We start from the raw sequence: 20,994 nt of genomic DNA on the forward strand, positions 1-20,994 counted from the left end.
TAAGCTGAGCACACTCTTTGGCTCATTGGGCTGAATTTCACAATAATTTGTCTCAGTGACATTTTAGTTGAGTGTGACAGAGGGAGAGTCTGCAGGAGGCCGAGCTAGTTTTCGGATGCTATCTTATCAAAGTCCCCTCATCATCTACCTACCCCAGCACATGCCATTCCTCCCATGCAATGCCAGCCCGATTCTCCCACCCATTATGGCTGGTCATAGTTCCCATCGCCTGGATGGCCCGGGTATTCCATGATCCCTGGTGCAGATACCATCTTTAAAAGGCCAACGGGCACACATTTGAACTTTCTCAGTTTGGAGCCAGCCTGCACAGTTTACCCCGAGCCTGGCAGATAAGGGGCAATTGCACCAAGATTTATCGAAACGGACACAGAGTTTCTGGTGTATGGGCTAGTACAAAGGAGGACCATTCTTTTCGCAGAGGAAACCACACCACCAGAGCCACCGAGCATGGCCTGAGCTCAGCACCCAGCTCAGTGCAGTAACTGCAGTCTGAAGAAATGTCCAGCAACACAGGACAAGCAACACTAACCTTCCCCACTCTGTCAGGATAAGTATCACCGTGTTCTCTCTGCTCCATCTCTCGCTATCTCTATCTATCTCTCACTCTCTCTCTCACCTCCGCTACTACCCAACACTGAAAACACTGTATGGATCCAACACTGTGGACTGATTCAATCCGGACACCTCACCACTTCCCCCTCACCTACACCATCACTAACAGCAGGGCCATGCACATTCACCTTCATTCCCTCCCTCCCTTTCCCTCATTCCAGGAGAAACAGCCTGGAATAGGGCAGAAAGGGCCAAGCAGGGCGATGGCGTTTCCCACATCCGTTCCCTCACCCACCTTCCCCCGCCGCGTGGGGAGGGCCCTGGAATGAGCCGGAGAGAACCAGGACGACCCGTGTGGAGATTCCAAAGTATACACGTCCCACCGACAGAGTCAGGAGCAATGTTCAGTGAAGGGTAATTCTCACTTTAACCCCACTGTCAGTTCCATTCCCACCTGGCACAGCTTAGAAACCGTGCCCCTGATGCCATCTCCCTTTTATATCGAGCCAGTACAAATGGAATCCCCACGGCCTTGGTGGGCAGGAGGGTGGGATCACAACACATCGTCTCCACCAGCTCCCAGGAAGGGAGCACGGAGTCTCCCTCCTACACCTCCTCCTTCAGACAGCTCAGATACTGAAACTAACCTGTAATATTTACTAGTCTCCCAACTTGCCCTTACATCTTCAATAATGAAGCATTGAAAATCTCATAGAGTCACAGTCCTCATGGAACAACTGAAATACTGTCACACTCACTGGAGAGAGCAAATACTGATGTACTCTCATGGAGTGACTCAAATAATGAAATGCTGTCCACAGACTAACAGAAATCCTGATACACACCAAATGGAATGAATGCAGTTATTAACAAACCACAGAACCAGGGAAATTCTAATAGGGTCCCCTTATTTGTGTAAGTATCGGTGTATTTGTGTGTGTGTCTGTGTGTCTCTGTGTGGGGCAGGTCTGACAGTCTCTGTGCTGTTTGATGTGATGCAATGCCACCCTCTGCTGGCCTCCACACGCCACTGCACAGGCAGCAGCAGATGATGGGGACCATCAGGGAGATATTCAGAGAGGGACTGGGAGGGCAGCAGCTCACAACACCATCCAAACTGACTTCTTCCTCATGTTCTTATCTAAATGTCTTTTAAACGTTGTAACTGTCTGCACACTCACCATTTTGTCTGGAAGTTTGTTCCATACACGAACAACTCTCTGTAAAATAATTGTTCCTCATGTCTTTTAAGGCATTTGTTCCTCAAAAATTTAAATATCCCCATTGTCTTGAAATCCTCCACCCCAAGAAAAGCTTACTGACTTTTCAAATTATCTGTGCCCCTCAAGCTTTGTAAACCTTAATGAGGTCACTCCTCAATCTCCGATGCACAACTGAGAAAAGTCCCAGCCTGTCCAGCCTCTCCTTATAACTCAAACTATCAATTCCCAGCGACATCCCGGTAAATCTCTGCTAAACCCTCTCCAGATTAATATTATCCTTCCTATAACAGTGCGACCAGAACTGGACACAGTACTCCAGAAGATGCCACAGCTACATCCTGTGCAATGTGAAAATGACACACCAACTCCTAAACTCAAAGGTCTGAGCAAAGAAGGTAATGAACTAAATGCCTTCTTAACCACCCTGTCTATGTGTGACTCAAACTTCAAAGAATTATACCTGATGGCCTGGTCTCTGTTCTGCAACATGACCAAAGGCCCTAATTTAAATTGTGTTAGCCCTGCCCTTGTTTGTTTTACCAAAGGCAATGTCTCATATTTATGCAAAATAAACAAAATCTGCCACACCATAGCCCAGTGAGGGATATTCCCACACCACCCCCACACCCCAACAACCCTGACATGTTTTGAAAGGCCCTCCCATCTCCAGAAGGCCTACAAACTCCGGTCTTTATTTTTACAAAGTCTCTGTGCTTGTGCGGGCAGGAGGAGCCAGATGGGGAATGGACTGCAGACCAAATGAGGACACTCATTTTCTTCGGGAAAGAGGGGTTGCCATGGGTACTCAGATGGGCCCAAGCTATGCCTGCCTCTTCATGGGGTACGTGGAACTTTTTCTAGTCCTATTCTAGCCTCCACCCACTAATCTTTCTCCAATGCATCATTGATATAATCGGTACTGCTTCTCTCTCTCTCATTCAGAATTGGAAAACTTCAAATATTTTGCTTCCAATTTCCACCCTGCCCTCACTTTCATCTGGTCTACCTCTGTCCCTTCCCCTCCCTTCTTTAACATTTCTGTTTCCATTCCTGGGGATAGACTGGCTACTAATGTCATGGACAAACCCTCAGGCTCCCACAGCTACCTGGACCATACATCCTCAATCCCACTTCCTGTAAAGACTCCATCCCATTCTCTCAGGGCCCCCGTCTCCGTCGCATATGTTCAGATGAGGCCAACTTCAACAAGGGAGCCTCCGACATGTCCACCTCCTTCCTCAATCAAGGATCCCCCAGCTCCGTTGTCGACAGGGCCCTCAACTAGGTCTGACCCATCTCCCACACTTCTGCCCTCACCCCTTCTCTTCCCTCCCACAACAGCGATAGGGTTCCCCTTCTCCTCAACGACCATCCCATCAGCATCCGCATCCAGTAGATCATCAGAAACCATTTCCGCCACTTTCTGCGAGCTGCCAGCATCACACTCATATTCCTCTCCTTTTCCTTGTCTGCCTTCTGCAGGGCCATTCCCTCTGGGACACCCTGGTCCAAACCCCCAACAATTCCCCACAGCCCTACGGCCCTTCCCCTGTAACCGGCGACGGTGCAACACCTGCCCATTTACTCCCTCCCTCCCCAGTATCCAAGGGCACAAACATACCTTCCAGGTGAAGCAACACTTCACCTGCACTTCTCAGAATCTAGGCAACTGCATTCGCTGCTCACAACGTGGTCTCCTCTACATTGGGGGAACGAAATGTAGACTTGGCGACCTCTTTGTAGAACATCTACATTTTCCTCCCAAGAAAAGACCCTGAGCGACCTGTTGCCTGCCACTTTAACGCACCACCCTGCTCCCTGGCCAACACCTCTGTTTCTGGCTTGCTGCAGTGTTACAGTGAAGCCCAAAGCAAGCTGGAGGAACAACACCTCATTTTCTGCTTGGGACCCTACAGCCCTCCGGACTCAATATTGAGTTCAATTGTTTTAGGGCCTAAACTCTCCCATGTCCCAGCCCCTCACCCCACACGCCAGGCCTTGTTACCACACAGCCTGCCATTACACACTCCCTGTTGTTAGTCACTAACAGTCCCGATTAACAAGTACTCACCCTCCCAGGCTGATCATTAGCAACTCCTTTGTCTGTCCAACTTCTTTCTCGCTCTTTGGGCCCTATCGTATTGTTTACTCCCCAACCCACCAACCTCCCTATTTTCGGCAGGCAAACTGACATTTTCCCAGTGACCATAACTTCTGAGGAAGGGTCACTGGACTACAAACATTAACTCTGTTTTTTTTTCCTTCACGGATGCTGCCAGACCTGCTGAGCTTTTCCAGCAACTTTGCTTTTGTTCCTCGCATATAGTTTGTTGCCTTGTAACATTTCATGCTTTTAGGAGGAGGGCAGTCACACATCAGAGGCAGGAAATAGTGATCTGCAATATGCTCTTTTGGGGTTGAAAATTATGCTCTTTGGTCATGTCTGGTGTTCAGTAATGTCTAATCGAGATTCTCGATAGTGCAGAATATGTCTGCAGAGTTTGTTTCGCTAACATTGAAGTTTACAGACATAGTCGGAACTGCCAATGCTGGAGAATCGGAGATAATAAGGTTTAGAGCTGGATGGACACAGCAGGCCAAGCAGCATCAGAGGAGCAAGAAAGCTGACGTTTCAGGTCTGGGCCCTTCTTCAGAAATGGGAGAGGGGAAGGGGATTCTAGAATAAATAGAGAGAGAGGGGAAGTCACATGGAAGATGGATAAAGGATCAGATAGGTGGAGAGGAGAAGGTCAGTTCAAGGAGACAGGGATGAGGCCTGTAGGTATGAGATGGGGGTAGGAGTTGAGGTGGGAGGAGTGGATGGGTGGGAGAAAGAGCTTACAGGTTACAGGGGCAGGGACAAGCTGGGCTGGTTTTGGGATGCAGTAGCGTGAGGGGAGATTTTGAAGCTTGTGAAGTCCACATTGATGCCATTAGGCTGCAGGGTTCCCAAGCGAAATATGAGGTGCTGTTCCTGCAGTCTTCAGATGGCATCGTTGTGGCACTGGAGGAGGCCCATGATGGACATGTCGTCCAAAGAGTGGGAGGGTGAGTTGAAGTGGTTTGCAACTGGGAGGTGTAATCGTTTGTTGCAGACCAAGCGTAGGTGATCCACAAAGTGGTCTCCAAGCCTCCGCTTGGTTTCCCAACGTAGAGGATGCCCCATCAGGAACAGGGGATACAAAAGACCACATTAGCAGATGTGCAGGTGAACATCTATTTGATGTGGAAGGTTTCCATGAGGCCTGGGATGGGGGTGAGGGGGGAGGTGTGGGGGCAGCTGTAGCACTTCTTGCGGTTGCAGGGAAAAGTGCCGGGGATGGTGGGCTGGTGGGGAGTGTGGAGTGGACAAGGGAGTCGGGGGACCGTGGTCCCTCTGGAAAGCAGATTTGGTAGTGAGGTCCGATTGCAGGTGGCGGAAATGCCGGAGGATGATGCAATGGGTCCGGATGTTCGTGGTGTGGTACGTGAGGAGAAGGGGGATTCTGTTTTTGTTGTTATTGCGTGGAGGGGGTGTGAGGGATGAGTTGTGGGAAACACAGGAGGTCCGGTCGACAGGGTTTTCGACCACTTGGAGGGGAGGTTGCAGCCCTTGATAAACGAGGACATCTGAGATGTACGGGAGTGGAATGCCTCATCTCGGGAGCAGATGCGGTGGAGGCGAAGGAATTGAGAATAGGGGATGGCATTTTTGCAAGGAAGGTGGGTGGGAGGAGGTGTATTCTAGGCAGCTGTGGGAGTCAGTAGGCTTGAAATGGATATTGGTTTCCAGGTGGTTGCCAGAGATGGAAACAGAGAGGTCCTGGATGGAGAGAGAGGTGTCAGAGATGGTCCAGATAAATTTAAGGTTGGAGTGGAAGGAGTTGGTGAAGTGGATGAACTGTTCGAGTTCCTCGTGGGAGCATGAGGCAGCACCGATACAGTCATCAATGTACCGGAGGAAGAGGTGGGGGATAGGGCCAGTGTTGCTTCAGAAGAGGGACTGTTCCACGTACCCTACACGGAGGCAGGCATAGCTTGGGCCCATGCGGCTACCCATGGCCACCCCCTTTGTCTGTAGGAAGTGGGAGAAATTGAAAGAGAAGTTGTTAAGCGTGAGGATGAGTTCAGCTAAACAGGCAAGGCTGTCAGTGGAGCGGGACTGGTCGGGCCTGCATGGGGACTGCAAGTATGTAGGGATTGGTGATGAGGTGTTGGGGACCAGGGATTCGGAAGTTTTGGAGGCAGTGGAAGGCGTGGGTGGTGACACAGACATTGGTAGGGAGTTCCCGGACCAAGGGGGAGAAAGTTGAGTCTACATGGGTGGAGACAACGTCGGTGGGGCTAGAGCATGCAGAGACAATTGGTCGACTAGGTCAGTCAGGTTTGTGGATTTTGGGAAGGAGATAGTAGCGGGTGGTGCGGGCTTGGGAACGATGAAGTTGCAGGCTGTGGGTGGGAGGCCACCTGAAGCGATGAGGTTTTGGATGATCTGGGGGATGATGTTTTGGTGGTTGGGGGTGGGGTCATGATCCAGGGGGCGGTAGGAGGAGATTTCAGAGAGCTGGTCCTGGCCTCGGTGATGGAGAGGTCAGTGCACCATATTACACGGCACCTCCCTTGTCCGTGGGTATTATGCCGAGGTTTGGATTGGAGCGGAGGGATCAAAGGGCTGCATGCTCTGTGGGGGAGAGGTTGGAGTGGGTGAGAGGCTGGAGAGGTTGAGGCGGTTGATGTCTCAATGGCAGTTGGAAATGAAGAGGTCAAGGGAGAGTAAGAGGCCTTGGGATGGTGTCCAGGAGGATGGAGAGAAGGGGTCAGTGGAGGGAGGGTTTCAGATAATAACCATGAAAGTTGGAAATCATAACCAAGCAATTCAAGATGTTATTAGTTGATCTCAATGGCACAGAAATGCACTCAACATGCTGTAGTTGAGGCAAGGACCTTGCATTTGTTCAACACTGAAAAATCTTCCCTGTGTAATTCAGTAAAGTTAACCAGGATTTGATAAACCCAAACTCAGTTGATAGTTGGCAGGCAAAATGTGACTCAAAATCTGGGCATGACTTAGGTCTTGTGTAATGGGTAGCGCCAATGCCTCTGTGCTACAGCTCTGGATTCGATTTCCATCCTTGAACCTGTGGCAATGTCACTAGCTCTGGACCAAAAGTTCTGGATTCAGGTGCTGCCGGTCACAGAGGTGTGTCACAGCCTGTCAGAACAGGCCGATGAGCAAATTTACAGGAGAGTAATGTTGCAGATTCAGGGGCCTTCGCAGTGTCGTGGTAGTGTCGCAACGTTTGGGCCCAAAGGTCTGGGTTCAAATCCCACAGATGTGTTTCATAAAATGTCTGAACAAATCGGTGAAACTTTTTCTAGAATTGTGACTTGATCGAGAAGGAAGCGGTATCAGTGTTGAATTTCAGAAGTCAGGCCCGGGATAACAGAAAGCACAGCCATTCGTTTTGATTGGAGTAAAGTGTGCACCTTATATGTGTTTATAAAATCATGGAGGGCATGGATAGGGTGAATAGTCAGGGTCTTTTCCCAGAGTATGGGGAGTCAAACATTAGAAGGGACAGGTTTAAGGTGCGAGGGGAAAGATTAAAAAAAAACATCTGCATGAACTGCCAGGTGACATGCTGGAGGCTTGTGAAAACACCATTTTAAAGGTATCTGGATGGGTATATACATTTGAAGGTTTCAGAGGAATATAGGCCAAACACTGGTAAATGGGACTAGATTAAATTCAGATACCTAGTCAGCATGGACATGTTGGGCCAAAGAATTTGTTCCCATACTGTACATCTTTATGATTCATTCATCCACTGGATCAGGATCTCTTTGTAATCTTGGATAACCTTGCCTGTCTACAGCTCAAATAATCTCAGTGTCATCCACAAACTTGCTAACCATACCTTCCATAATTTTCATCTAAATCATTTATTTAAATGAAAAACAGATGTAAATCCAGCACCGATCCCGCTGGATCACCGCTAATCACAGGCTTCCAGTCTGAAGGACAATCCTCCATGAACGCCCTTTCTCCTGCCATAAAGCAGAAACACACACACACACACATACACACATACACACACACACACACACACACACACACACACACGCACACACACACGCACACACACACACACACGCACACGCACACACACACGCACACACACACAGCCATGTCTTTAAGAGCGAGACAGATGCCCTTCAATTAATAAGCAGATGAAGGGTTAGGGTGCGAAGGCGAGATAACTTTTTTTTGAGAAAACTGTCAAGCATAATCGAGCAGCAGTGCAGACGTGATGGCCATATAGCTAATTCTGCTCCAACTTCTTATGCTGTCTGGTCTGAAGGTATCGGGAATGTTTTCCCAAGAGAGCAGTGATGGCTGAGATTGATAAATACTTTACTGAATAGAGCCAATCGGAATATGGAATAGGTTTGAGGGGATGAATGGCCTACATCTGCTCCTATTTGTTGTGCTCTTTAAAGAGGACGTAACTTGCTGTGAGGTAACCCACTTTAAGGAGTCGCCCAATTAAGATTGAGATAAGAATTTATCTTTCTCTTTAATATTGTGCTGTCTGTGGTGTTCTCATCCGCAGGGAACAGTGAAGACTGGGTCAGTGAAGATATTCAAGGCAGAGCTCAACTGACCTTTAATGGACAAGAGAGTCCATTATTGGGAATAAACAGAAAACGGATGTTCAGCCACAAACAGATCAGCCACGATCTTTCCAAATTGAACAGCAGGCACGAGGGTCTGAATGGCCAACTGCAGCTCTTATCCTGTGTGTTGTTCTCTCACTCCACCCCTCAAAGCTGTTACAGAGGGAAAGGAAGTTATAATGAGATAGGGGATCATTGTTCCCCTCTCAGGAGTTACACAAATGGAGCAGTCAAACATGGATTCAGAGAGACATCGAGATATACAGCATCCAAACAGACCCTTCGGTCCAACTCGTCCATGCCGTACAGATATCCCAAATAAATCCAGGCCCATTTGGCAGCATTTGGTTCATACATCTTTAAACTGTTCCGAAACATATACTCATCCTGATAATTTTAAATGTTGTAATTGTAAAAGCCTCCACCACTTCCTCTGGCAGCTCATTCCATAAACACATCACCCTCTGCATGAAAATGTTGCCCCTTAAGTCCCTTTTAAACCTTTCCCCTCTCCTCTGAAAGCTATGCCCCCTCATTTTGGACTCTCCCTCCCCACGGAAAAAGACCTTGGCTGTTTGCACATCTGTGCCCCTTATGACTTTGCAAACGTCTGTAAGGTCACACGTCAAAGACTTTGTTCTATTTTATTATGGGAAATTTTTCACACAGCACCTACAGCCAGAAATGAAATTAATCATTAAGATTAACTGTATTTGTGGTGTTTGGAAAGGGGCGAATGTTAAGCAGACTGATAGGAAATCTTCCCTCTTCCTCAATATGTGTCCGGGGAAAATTGAGCTCCTGACTGAGAGGGCAGACTAGATTTATTGCTGCATCTGAAAGACAGCATCCTTGACCGTGCAGCATTCCACTCAAATGTCAGTCTATATTCTGTGCTTGTTTTTTTAAACGCTCAAGGATCAGAATCATTGACAGTACAACCGCTACCTGATGATCCGACAACAAATAGCCCTAATGGTGTGTTGCTGAGCTCAAATACACCTCGTCTACCAGTTACACACTGCAGTAAAGGCCCTGCAACCTTTTCTCGGCTGCTACACAGCGAGCCCTGGTTAGCTAACAGGAAATGCAGAGTAGAGATAATTATTTATTTTCAGTTTGAAAAGCTGCAACGACTGGAATTCCTCGGGGATGAGTGCGAGGTCATCAACAGTTCACAATCTAGATTAACGATTTGGACGAAGGTCTGACAAGATTGGAGCTCAATTTGCTAGTACACCAGTACAGTCATTCAATAAGATGTCAAGTTGAGGCAGAGCATGTATAACGGGCTGTAGACAGGGGATGATAATGTGCAAACTTTCAGCATTGCAAATAAAACTGTAAAGTGTGGTTTATGGGATGTTTGTGTTTTGGGGAAAGGATAAAACGGCCGTAAGTTATTTAAATGGAGGGAGAACGCAGAGCTTGCGTGCGAAAGAGGGAGTTGTGGGTCCTGGTACATAAATCAGATAAAGTTAATCTGAAGATGTCACAAGTGATTTGGAAAGGAAATGGAATAGTGCTGTTTCCTGCAAAGGGTGCTGGGTATGATCTTATGCATATTTCCCTGCATTTCGAACGGACATTGCTGAGATTCCATCTAATGCACTGTCTGTAGGTATCATGCCCTAAACTAATAAAAAAATGATGGCCTTTGAAACTTTTTAAAGATGGGTCTCTATATAGAACAGAACAGTGCAGCACAGTACAAGGTCTTAGGCCCACGATGCTGTGCCAGGCTTTTACCCTAAATCTAAGGTCTATCTACCCACCACCCCTGCTTTATGCTACCACATTGTTACATGTCTAATAGCCACTTAAATGCCCTTAATAAGGCTGACTCCACTACCCTCTCCGGCAACGCATTCCACGCCCCAACCACTCTCTGAGTAAAGAACCTGCCTCTGACATCTCCGCTATATCTACTTCCACTCGCATTAAAACTATGTCCCCTCGTAAAAGCTACCTCAACCCCAGGAAAAGTCTCTGGCTCTCCACTCTAGCTGTACGCCCGATCGTTTTGTGCACTTCTATCAAGTCTCCTCTCATCCTTTGTCATTGTAGAGAGGAAAGCACTAGCTCTCTCAACCTTTCCTCAGACGACCTTCCCTCCATTCCAGGCAACATCCTGGAAAATCTCCTCTGCACCTTTTACAATGCTTCCAGATCTTTCCTGTAATGAGGTGATCAGAACTGAACACAATACTCCAGATGTGGCTGAACCAAGCTTTTGTACAGCTGGAGCATAACTTCACGGCTCTTGAACTCAATCCCTCTGTTAATGAAAGCTAACACACCAGGTGCCTTCTTAACAACTCTATCCACCTGGGTGGCAGCTCTCAGGGAACTGTGGACATGAAGCCCAAGATCCCTCTGCTCCTCTGCACTGCCAAGAATCTTTCCGTTAACCCTGTATTCTGCTTTCAAGTTTGTCCTTCAGAAATGAATCACGTCACACACTTTTCAGCGTTAAACTCCATTTGCCACTTCTCAGTCCAGCTCTGCATTCGATCAATGTTCATTTGTAACCTAGAACAGCGCTCTGCACTGTCCACAGTTACCCACCTTTATATCATCCACAAACTTACTAATCCATCATTCCACTCGTTCATACAAATCATTTACAAACATCACAAACAGAAGAACACCCAGAACAGATCCTTGTAGTGCACCACTCGTAACAGAGCACCATGTTGAATATTTCCCGTCCACTACCACCCTTTGTCCTATAAGCGTCAGCCAATCTGCCACATTTCCCCATATCGCATGTCTCCTTACCTTCTGCATGAGCCTACCATGGGGAACCTTATCAAAGGCCTGGGTCAAACCCGCATATACCACATCCACTGCTCGACCTTCATCCACATGTTTGGTCACCCCTTCAAAGAATTCAATAAGGTTTGTGAAGCATGATCTAACCCTTACAAGTCCGTGCGGCATATCACGAATCAAACTGCGCCTGTCTGAATGATCATAAACTCTATCTCTCAGAGCCCTTTCCAATAATTTGCCCACCACTGAAGTAAGACTAAGCAATCTGTAATTTCTGGGGTTATCCCTGTTCCCTTTTTTGAACAAGGGAATGATGTTTGCCTCTTTCCTATCTTCCAGCAATATAACCGTGGAGAGTGAGGATGAAAAGATCATCGCCACAGGGCCTGCGATCTTGTCCTTCACTTCCCACAGAGTCCTTGGTTAAATCCCATCAGGGCTGGATGACGTATCTACCTTCACCTTGCTCAGAATTCGTAGTATATCTTCTTTACGAACATCCACCTCCTCTAGCCTACCTATTTCACAACGTCCTCCTCTACAACGAGGTCCCTCTCAGTTGTGAATACTGAAGAAAAGCATTCATTAAGGATGCCTCCTATCTCCTTAGGCTCTGAGCACAAATTCCCTTTACAATTCTTGATCGGCCCTCCCCTTTTTCTGTTCATTCTCTTGTTCTGCACATACGTGTAAAAAGCCTTGGGGTTTTCCTTGATGCTATCCACCAAGGGTTTCTCATGCCCCATTATAGCTCTCCTCAGCCCTTTCTTCAGCTCCTTCCTGGCTAACTTGTATATACCGCCCTGTGATGAAGGCATTCAGTTTCTGGAGGATTAACAGTTTAGGCCTGAGAACGAGAAATGCTCTTGACAATGTAAGAACTTGAGCTAAGTGTAAATGATGAAGACCTGACTGATATTTCCTCTTATATGGGAGAATAAATCTGGGGAAATAATTTTAAAAATAAAACAGTTTCTGAGGAAGGATCACTGAAGCCGAAACATTAATTCTCATTTCTCTTCATGGATGCCACCAGGCTGCTGAGCTTTTCCAGAAATTTTTGTATTGCTTTAGGAATAAGACACATTCTTATTAACACAGATTATATATGTGTTAAACATATATTAAACATGATATTTTTAAATTATGCAGGCACATATAAACATACCTTTATAACGAGTGCGGTCATATGTTGCTCTGTGTATTACAGCAGCAATGATATACCTACATGGAGCAGGGAATGTGATGTAAGCATATAGTGGATACAATGTTCAAGGAGACCCAACATGTTCCAGTTTGGGGGTTGGTTAGTGTTATTGAGCGATTCAACTCAGAGGGAAAAAAAAGTATCCTGCCTCGAAAGCAACAGCCTATTGCTCCGTCTCTATTTCCTTGTTCCTCATCACATCAATGTATGAGAGCTGAAAACGCACCAATCATCTTTACCACTCATGGAGGATTCGTGACAAGGATTCATTGCAATCTCCCACCAGCTGTAGCAAAGGGAATTCATCCAAATCAAAGGGCTGCAGGAAGTAATCCCATTGCCAACAACTTGTGCGAACAGAATAAATTTTGAACCAGAATAACATTTGTGACAATTGCTCACATTTCTGTGTGTGTGTGTGTGTGTGTGTGTGTGTGTGTGCGTGTGCGTGTGAACTGCATGTGTCATTCTTCATTCCATCATAGTTTGAGTAAATTTGTTTTGATCATAACCATGTTGTTTTCGCAAATCAAAGTAACCTGCCTGACTTGCTCCTTACACTGACGCTGACCCAGTCTGAGATCTATATCATCGACCACATCACCAACCTGGTTGCATTTAAAATTTTCTGTGACCAGTGGAGGAATAGGACTGGAAAGGAAACAATGACCAGCAAAGCCAGTGAACCATAGACCAGTGATGCTGACATGAGATCTGGGTAAGTTGTTGGAGGCGATTCTGAGGGATAGGATTTACATGCAATTGGAAAGGCAAACATTGATTAGGGATAGTCAACATGGCTTTGTGCAGTGAAAATCATGTCTCACTGACTTGATTATTTTGAAGAGGTGATAAAGAAGTTTGATGAAGGTAGTGTGGCAGACATTTTCTATATGGGCTTCAGGAAGGTGTTCAGCAACGTTCGGAATTGTAAACAGTTTAGTAATGGTGGCTCACGTGGGATCCAGACGAGTAGCTAGGCAATTGAATGTAAAACTGGCTTGAAGGCAGAGGATTGTTTTACAGACTGGAGACCAGTGACCAGCGGTGTGCTGCAAGTATCAGTGCTGAGTTCACTGCTTCCCATCATTAATATAAAGGATTTGGATGTGAATGTCAGAGACATGGTTAGTAAGTTTACAGATGGCATTAAAAAGTGGTGCAGTGGACAGTGGTGAAGATTATCTCAGAGTGCAATGGGAGATTAATCAGATGGGCCAAGGGGCCAAGGAGTTGCTGCTGGAGTTTAATTTAGATCAATGAAAGGTTTTGCATTTGGTAAGATGATGCTGGGCAGGACTTACACAGCCCTGGGGACTGTTGCTGAATAAAGAGACCTTTAGTGCACACACATAGTTCCTTGAAAGTGGAGTAGCATGTGAGACAGGGTAGGGAAGGACGCATTTGTCATGATTGCCCTAATCAATCAGAGCATTGGGTATAGGGGTTGGGATGGCATGTTGCTTCTGTACAGGACATTGATGAGGCCACTTTAAGAATATTGCACTCATATCGATTGGCTCTGCAAAAGGAAGGATATTGTTAACCTCGAGAGGCGCAGAAAAAACAGATTTACAAGGATGTTCAAAGACAGGAGGGTCTGAACTGTCGGGAGAGGGTGAACAATTTCAAGTGTTTTCCCCTGGAGTGTTGGAGGCTGAGGGGTGACATGACGGATGCTTATAAGATCATGAGGGGCTTGAATAGCCTGAATAACCAAGGTCCGTTTCCCAGGAGAGGGGAGGCCAAAAGTAAACTGCGAAGGTTGAAGGTGAGAGCAGAACGATTTAGAAGGTAACTTAGGGCAACGTTTTCACGCAGAGAGAGGTGTGTGATCAGAAAGTGCTGTCAGAAGTGGGTGAAGGTGTGTGCGATTACACAGCTAAAAAATATCTGGATTGGTACATGAATAGGAAAAGTTGAGGGGAATATGGACCAAATATTGCTAAATGGGAATAGATCAGATTACATATCAAGTCAGTGTGGGCAAGTTGAACTAAATGATCTGTTTCTGTGTTGTGTGACTTTCTGATTCCATCAGGTGGATGAGTAGAAATTCGAAAAGGGCATTTGGAGTGGGAATTCTATTCCGCAGAGGTCTGTGGTGCCTTTGTGTTGACATTTATTCAGAGATAAGTTAATGAAATAGTTGACAGATGTAAAACAAAACATGATTTATTTCACCACTGTAGTCAAAGTAGAACCAAAAAAGAGGAATTTAGAATAACCTCGCTCTGGTGGATAACCTATTAGTATAATAGCTACAGAAAATATTACTAATTAACTGTTCCAGCATAGTAACAGCCCATAAACAGACACTTTGGTAAGAAATAAAATTCAGACACAGGTTCTCACATGCAGTTCTCCAATTCAGGAGGAGGAAAAAATAATCCAAAAAAAATTCTGCTGCAAGGAGACATTCACTGAAGCATCCAACTCCGTTGAGACACCAATAGCTTCTGATGCAACTGAAAAGCAAAACTCAGAAATTCTGATCTGTGAGAGCTCGTCGCACTCATTCAGACCGCATTAAAAAAAAACAAAGCCTCTCAAGACTGTTTACTCAATGTTCTTAACTAGACAGCTTTGTGCCTCTCATTCAATCCTTCTCTTAAAAGAAACCAAAATAAAATAATCTCTTACAGTTACAGCAATGTCACATGAGTTCACACATCGAACTGTTCCTCAGGAACCCAGGGTGGATCAATTCAGCATTTGGCCCTGCTCTACAGCCCCTTGCGTCCCTACATATGAAAAGGAGCAGGCCATTGAGACCCTACAGTCACTTACATGTAAACAGACTGAGGTAACATGACAAGCAAATGGAGCTAGGCTGTACAGATAGTCTGCTTCACGCTGTTCAACGTGCCTCCATTGTTCACGGTACACATGCAGTACTTTAATGCAGTTTTACAGTAGTGTGGTGGGAAGACTAATGTTTTGTGCAAAATCACAAGTGGCATCCTCTGAAAAGACATGCTTGCGTTCTCTATGGAGATCAGAATCTGGTTAGTCTGGCTAATGTCACAAAGAGGGTATTATGGCTGCTGTCAGGATTGTGAATGACATAGGGTTCAGTGTAGGGTCACAGATTAATGTGGGGAGAGTTCATTCAGAGCCTGCGCTTCTCTCTGAATCACTGTGGGGCTCTATGTCATTTTACATGTAAAATCCACATGTATTTACATGGGTCACGTATGGGATTTCTCACCCTATCAATTTCTTTTATGGATATAAGAGTTCATCACCAACTTTGTAATTTTAATGCAGTAATCTCTGATTCTCTCACAGCACAACATATTAAACACTCACTTTCTTCACTCGCTCCTCATGGTACCATCATCTCAGGGATTAGACTGGTGATGACCATTTGTACCGCGTCTGTGGCAAGGAGTTCTTTCATTACAAAAGGGATCAAGCCGATACACAGTGCCCATAAATACTCTTTCATCAAGGCTGTACATGTGCAGACATATGGTTTTATTCATGTACATGAATCATCTTACAATGAAGGACAACATACCATTTACTTCCCTCATGACTGATACCCCTGCATGTACTAATTTTGGTGACCTATGATCAAGGACGTCCAGGCCCTTTTGTGACCACAACACTTCCCAACCTCACATCATTTAATCATTACAAAATGAGGTGTATGCTGTTGCTGGCTACATCCAAATTGTTTATATGCCTTTTAAATTACTGTGGTCCAAACACTGATTCATGTGATACCCCATATGTAGCAGCATTCAGCCTGGAAAAGGGCTCCACTCTCTGTATTGTCTCAACTAAACAATTCTCAATCCATGTAGTATATTCCACCTTACCTCTCAACTCTAATTTTATTCACTCACCTCTGTGCAACCATATCAAAAGTATTCTGTAAATTCAAATACACCGCTCTCACTGGTTCTCATGTGCGGATGCTTCAACTATTATATACATATTACTCAGTCATACACTCACTGGGCAAAGGATCACAACACACAAGAATTGCCAGAACAAATAGGAAAGTACATCAACTTCAGTCGATAATCCAGTTTTCTCTACTTTTACATCTCATCACCCATATTCTCTCACTTTCTCTCTTTCACACATACATGACATAAATCAAGTTAATGAATACTCCAACCTTTCTCCATGTTTTATCTCTCAAAGCTCCCTCTTTCAGTTTAAATGTATTGTTTGCATTTGGATGTGACACGATGACAACTGAGTGATGAAACTAAAATAAACATCATGAGGAAGGAACTGGCTAGAGTTAATAGGAATAGAATCTTAGCAGGGAAGATGGTGGAGTAACAATGGAAGATGTCTCTGGGGATAATTTGGACACACATCTGAAATTTTTGGATGTTTCAATTAACATCAACTGCACAGGTTTACCAAAGATAACTTGCCGTTCCTGAATCTAAGTTGACTCTGCCAAGTCATATCATGATTTCCCAAGAGTCCAGTTTTTACAGCCCTCAAAAAAGTTGCATATTTTCCTCATAACAGACATCAAGTTGTCCAAAATTTAATTTTATTTTTATTTCCCTCTCACTCCAGTTTTTTTTTTTAATGTGGGTTACAACAGCTACTTCCATTCTGCAGGAACTGGCAATTCCTGAATCTGAAGAATTTTGAATAGTAATCAATAATTCTTTCTCGTAGTTACAAGTATTAAATGACATTTGGACAAGTTCATGAACAGGAAACAGTTGGAGAGATATGGGCCAAGCCCAGGCAAGTGGGACTAGGATAGTTTGGGATTATGTTTGACATGGACTGTTTAGATGGAAGAACGCTATTGCCACCTTCATGTATACTCTGGGACGTACCAAAGCAAAGTACCAAACTTCAGTTCTATTAGTTTTGAGTAATTCCTCTTTATTAATTCTAATCTCCCACAGTTTCTCATTTTACTGTCACTGTCCTGTAGAATTTCTGGCAGATTTCCTGTATCTTATTCTGTGGAGACAGAGTTATGTATCCCACTCAGCAGTGGATCAGTGGGGTTGGGGTGAAGAGAGACGGCCTCTGTCACCAAATGAATACATCACAGCACTGCACTTAGGAGATGATGGACAAGGCACCACTGCTACTTGGAAAGTTCTAGAATCTAACCAGTTCAATGAAACTGTCATTTGATGGCCATCGATGGGTTATGCTGAAACCACTGACACAAAGCTGTGACCAGCTCATTTTAGAATCAAACTGGCTTCACACTTTACAACTGGCATAGGTCGAGGTAGAGATAAGAATAAGTATACAATCAAAATATTAGTAACTGCAAGTGTGGCCAGAAGAGAACTGCGACTGAAAAGGAGAATATTATAGTTTATTCAGAAAGACCACTGAGGCAGAAGTGAAAACTGGGAATATTATTGGTGATAAAGGGAATATTGAGATATAAATCTGCTCAGGGCAAAATGGGCCAGTAGTGATTATGAACACTATTCTTCCTCCTCGGGTGTTTGTAAGTGAAGGTGAAAAACACCCTCGAATAAGAATTGAGTTTGTAATTGAAAATGAATACAATAGTTTCCTTCTTTGCAAAATACAGAGCTTAGAAATTGAGTCGCTGGTCACAAAGTTTTACAGAATAAATGAATGGACAGAGATAGAGAGACTTACCGGGAACACCAACAATAGCGAGGATGGGATAGTAACCAGCTTGAATAACCATCAGTACAGCTTCTATCCACAATGTTAATGGTGCCCAATTGATAGAAAGATAGTAAAGGCCAGAGGATAAACCCCTGTCCATTGTTGGAACATTCCAATCTATTCCTCTCAGATTCTGGTACATTGTTGTAACATTCCCGTGTGTGGTTCTGAGATTCTGATCGATAATTGGAAAGTTTCAATCTGCTGGTCACAGATTCTGATCTCTCCTTCTCTCTGGAGCTGTTGATCCCAATTGTGTTGAGGATGACACAGCCACGGATACTATGGGATAACGCATTGGAAGAAACCCCTTATTAATAGAAGAGGGAAACCCTCCAGTGACACAGTCAGTATCCATGGAGACTGACATTAATTCGATTCAATGAACAAACAGCTCCCGTTAACCCCTTTCACTCTGACACTTTTAATGTAACAACAATACCTGGTCTGTGTGACATTGCCTGCGATTGGACTCAATGCCCATCTCCAATTCCTCTCACAATGATAGAGACAGAGGAGAAAGTTGATAATTTCTCTGCACAGGCTCGATGATTCTGCTGTGTTATCCACATGTGATGACATATTTTCCTAAGAGCCAAATGAGAGGTTGTTATTTCACCGAAGTTTCCTCCAGCACCACAACTGCCAGTCCAAACACTGTTTCTGGCCACAAGTGCCTGGAGAAAGGCAGGAAATGTGGGTTTTGCTGAACATTCCTCTCACTGTCCTAATAAACCAACATTTTATCTTTACGCAATATTTTCAATAATTTGCTTCTAAAGTTGCAAACAAATTTTTGCAGTTTATACAGCCCTTTCTGACCAATTTTTTAGCCTGAGCCCAAAAGTAAACGTTAAATTCCCAATAGCTTCGCTTATTGGCAGGAAAGGGTCAGAGACAATATCTATGTGAATGATTAAGAAACAGTAAGGAAGGGGAGACAGTGGCTGTGCAGACTGGGCAGGACGAACTTGATATCGCCCAGTAAGCAATTTCCTCTTCAGAGACGGAATAAAATAAAATGCAGAGAAAGAGACAGAATAAATTTGGCTGAAGGAATGGCGACTGACAAGGTAAACAGAACACGATAGGTTGCAATGGAACAGAGGAGAAATGATTTTTATACACTGTTTAATCAGCGTATGTGTGCAGACATATAAGATTGTTCACATATGCTCAACACATTCAGGGTTATTAATGGAGATATCATGAACACAATATGGCACAGATGATGTGACCTTGTCTTGTTTGTGTCTTGTTAACATTGCATTCAGTGGAGGGAACCCATCTCCCCCATTCACAACTTTATTTACTCCCATTGTACATCTGCTTCTCTTTCAACACAATTAAAAGCCGATTTGTATTTTGCACCGGACCCCAACATCCTCTGTTTTCTGTTAGCCCTCCTCCACCTCTGGTAAGGTATTAAAAAGGCCATTTTCCGAACCTGTTCAGTTTGGAAGAAGGGTCTCGCAGGACTTAAAGCCTTAACTCTGTTTCTCTGTCTCCACAGATGCATCTAGACACGCTGAATTTCTCCAGAAATGAATCAGCACTAACTGATTTTTCAACAAAACAAAGAACCTTGCATGCTGGAAATCTGAGAAATGAAAAATTGCTGCAGAAACTGGGAGCTTTGAAAAGGCATCACTGGATCCAACTGCTTAACTTTGCTTTCACTCTGCAGATGCTGCCAGACCTGCTGAGTTTCTTCAGCAATTTGTGTTTTTGAATAAATTCCAAAAACGTGTGTCAAAGCTGCTCAAACACCCTGCTCAACATGGATCACCATACACCGAGAAGTGAATGGCAGTGCAAGGTGAACAAAACTACTTGGTTCTGAAACTACATAACTCTAGCCTCACTGACACTACAGATCTCTTAATCATGGTTAGGGAGAGAAACATTCACTTTAAAAACCTTCCTACAGTGTGGAAACAAGCCCTCCAGCCTAACAAATCCACACCGACCCTCACAACATGCTATTCAGACCCAGCCCCCTATTACTCACCTAATCCACACAATGGGCAATATAACATGGCCAATTCACCTAGCCTGCACAGCTTAGGTCTGTTGGTGGAAAGTGGACCACCTGCAGGAAACCCACACAAACACCAGAGAATATGCAAACTCCACACGGACAGTCATCTGAGGGTAGAATTGAGCCGACATCACGGGGCTGTGAGGCAGCCACTGTGCCACCCAAAGATGTCCCTACTGGAAAGGAAAAGGTTCAGATGAATATGTTAAAGGGTTTTGAGCAATGTGACAAGTTGGAGACATGACACCATGGAAAAACTATCAGAAGAATGAGAATATTAAAATGGAAGGGTTACCACATCAGAAAATAGAGTAGGTCACTGCGTACAAGGGCAATAGGGACTCAGTCTGAACTGGGGAACATTACATTGCACTTACTGCAGCTCAAAACTGGGCATCCATGTGGTGATGGAAACCACAGCAACAGCAGCAGAAGCAGAATTGTATTCCACCAGAATCTGTGGCTCTTTGTCCCGGATAATCCCTCAGCCTATGGTTAGCATGAAGCTGATTAATGATTCAGTGACAAGTGCCGGCAAACATGCCGCGGTCAGAACCATGTGTACCTGAAACTGATGGCAACCCGTTATAGCTACTGCATTTGACTGCTTGCATTACAAACAGCAGAACTAACACATTACAGACAGGGTGGAATGATTGCAAGATCAACAGACCAACTATCCTGCTACAACCAGTCATGAATGGTGATGGGGGCAGCAGGAACTGCTGATGCTGAAGGCTGAGAAAACAAGCTGTGGAGCTGGATGAACAGAGCCGGCCAGGCAGCATCAGAGGAGCAGAAAAGCTGATGTTTCAGGTCTGGACCCTTCTTCAGTTAAAAAGTAGCGGAACAGAGCGCTGAAATAA

This window comes from Stegostoma tigrinum, chromosome 11, assembly GCF_030684315.1.
Source record: "Stegostoma tigrinum isolate sSteTig4 chromosome 11, sSteTig4.hap1, whole genome shotgun sequence".
Lineage (NCBI taxonomy): Eukaryota > Metazoa > Chordata > Chondrichthyes > Orectolobiformes > Stegostomatidae > Stegostoma > Stegostoma tigrinum.